Here is a 2,843-nt window from a genome sequence, read left to right on the forward strand (position 1 = left end):
AACGCAAAAGATAAGCTAAAAGTTAAAGCAGGCAACTCCTATTTAAATAAGTATTTAATTTTTGTCTTCATAATTTTTTTTCATGTGAACAAGGGTCTGCTTTTTCAGGGACTACAATAGAGGAACTGTTTTTTCTATAGATAGCAAAATGGATAGTTGGTCCAATGTTATATATGTGAAAGACTAGGCTTCGGTTCAGAGAAATGTTCAATGTTTTCATTTTAATGTACATTTTGTTTTTTGTATCAGCTATTTTTGTAGTTGTATGGAGTACCAAGAGTTTGAAAATAATATTGTAAGAATGATGCACATAATTAATAGAAAAAAACACAAATCTGCCTTAATGTATAAAAAGAAGAGTAACAATAGACAGAACCTTTACAAGTGGGAGAGTGGTTCTCAGTGAAATGTGTCAGGAGTCAGTTTCAGTAATTGGTTACATCTGAGAGACAGTATGGTGAAAAGGTTCGAGTGAATGACCGTGGGGCTATACTTCTGTTCCCCATTGATCACTGGCTGGTATTTTGTCTTGGATGAGCCTCTTTTATTCGTTCCCTTTTACGCATCATAAAATGTATAGCACAGAACCTCTAAAGTTCTTTGGTCTTTTCAGATGATAGCTATCTTACAAGCGCAAGAAAGTCTTGTTTGTAAATGATTTTGCCTGAAGAAGCTAAAAAAACCCAACACATACAGCAGACGAATTCTGTTTTTGTTTGTACTTCTAAGGCTTTGTCCTCACTAGGGAAGAGAGTGATTTAACATGTTACATCATTTGATCAAACTCTGCTGTAGTGAGCCTATCTTGTACCATATTTACTCAAATCCAAGATGAGATCTGCTCCCATTTAGCATTGGGAAAAACCCTCATCTTGGATTAGAGTGTAGGGTGGTGGAGGATGGGGGGCAAGTACTGAGAGTCAGAATCTGACCCAGGGTCAAGTTCAAAGCTGTAACTGTTGCCCACCACGTTACCAGCCCCCACCATCATAATTACACTCATCCCATTCCCACCCCCCTCGCCATTTACCAGCAGGAATCTGTCCTCACTGCCTAGGGCAGAGAACATGTAGTTGCTCTGTCCCCAACTTGACCCAGTAGCAGCGGTAGCAGCAACAGCTGCTCTGGCCCTGGCTTGAGCTCCAAGATCCAGCTGGAGCTGCGGGGCAGGCTCAGGTCAAAGCAACTAAGTGTTCCCTGCCTTGGGCTGGAAAATGAACAGAGTCCTTCCAGAGTTAAAGGTGCCAACTGGGGCACCCTGGGGGGACAGGCAAGTGTTGGGACATGTAGGTGTGGGGGCAGAAAGCAGAGGGGGAAAATGATGGGGGCGAGGATAGAGGGCTGCCCACCCCCACCACTGCCTTCCCCCATGCCTTCTCCACAATGCCTTCTCCATTGCTTGTTCCTCTACTGTCCTCCTTCATTGCCTCCCCCCTCTACCTACCCCCTTAACACCTGCCCCCCTGCCCACTGCTTGCCCTGCTGCAGTGGTAGAGGAGATGAATTTATGATAATTCTCCAAAAATAGTTTTGATACATAGACAATTTAAAAATGTATCAAGTGTCCATGGATAGAATCTAATAACTGGGAGTTCATCTTAAATTTAGAGTAGTCTTGGCTTCTGGTATGTTAACTCTTTAGTGAGGATCTTGACCAAAGGCCAGACTTTAACCCCAGCTGAATTTTTGTAATGGCATACACTTGAATTTCTACAAGGAGCTTGTCCTGTAAATACTGCAGGAGACAGTGTGTGGTGCAGAGCCCTTTGAAGTCTATGAGAGTCTTTGAAACAGATGTCATTGGACTTTTGTATCAGACCCACAGTGCTTAAGACAGGCAATGAAACTGGGACTATTGAGCCTATTTATGTAAATCAATCCCCAAACCCTTGTGTGGAATCCCAAATTGTGGCATACTCCTCTAGAATAATAAGATGTGTCACTGAAATCTTTACTTTTTCTATTGAAACAAGTGGCATTTAAAAAACCGCTATTAATGGATTTCTTTGTATGGGAGGGCAAAAAGTAAAAAAAAAAAAAAAAAAAAATATTATGAGGAAAACTATCTTAACAGTAACCGTGAAAACTGACCTATATTAATGTAACCTGCAATTTATAACACTGTATAGGGGAAATATAAATTGAATATGCCTGAGATTCTACTGTTTCTTTATCCATTTAAAATCTACATTATTACTCTTCAGGCAGAGTGAAAGGGAAGGGAGGAAGGAAAGTAACAGAAAGGGAAGAGAGATGAGCTGATGGTGCAGCCTACTATGACATTATATGTTGTTACTTGTATTTATGGTCTAGACATGTTAAATCCTAAAAATCCACACAGTTATTATGAAGCCTTAATTCAATGCTTTCTATATCATTGCTGCAATCCACTCATTTTATGGGCATAGGGACATAATTTTAAGAGCTGTAGTTGTTATGATGCTTGAGTGGTTGAAGAGCTATTTATTTAGTTAGTGTTTCAAATTATTTACCAGACATAGGAATAAAGAGGGTTGACAAATGAGTTAGTGGCAGGTTTCTGAATCTTTCAGATAGTAGCAAAGCTGTCATGTGTTTGTTTGGTGATGATCATAGGTAATGATGACCTTGGCTTATTTTTAGTACAATTAAGTTCACCCAAATATACATGGTGAACTCCATTCTTATTAATGAGCAATACCATGTTGCTTTATTCTAAAACCTCATAATTACCCAATTAAGTGGATTTGCAGTTAATATGATTTGACACCAGTCTTTGTAATTGAGATCTAAGATTTGAGATGCCTAAAATTAGTGGATTCCTTTAAAAGGATAGTAATAGGTTCACCACCTCCCCCCCCCCC

The 2,843-nt window shown here is 39.7% G+C and overlaps 1 long non-coding RNA gene across 1 annotated transcript in view; it reads left to right on the forward strand.

The window, feature by feature from the left end:
* Positions 1-201: 201 nt before the first annotated feature.
* Positions 202-2,843, forward strand: part of LOC109291900 — a 14,460-nt gene continuing 11,818 nt past the window's right edge. Inside the window, exon 1 of the long non-coding RNA XR_002095981.1 lies at positions 202-212. This is a non-coding gene — a long non-coding RNA (uncharacterized LOC109291900). The remainder of the gene's footprint in view (positions 213-2,843) is intronic.

This window comes from Gavialis gangeticus, unplaced genomic scaffold, assembly GCF_001723915.1.
Source record: "Gavialis gangeticus isolate Ggan-Ray unplaced genomic scaffold, GavGan_comp1, whole genome shotgun sequence".
In the NCBI taxonomy this organism is placed as follows: domain Eukaryota; kingdom Metazoa; phylum Chordata; order Crocodylia; family Gavialidae; genus Gavialis; species Gavialis gangeticus.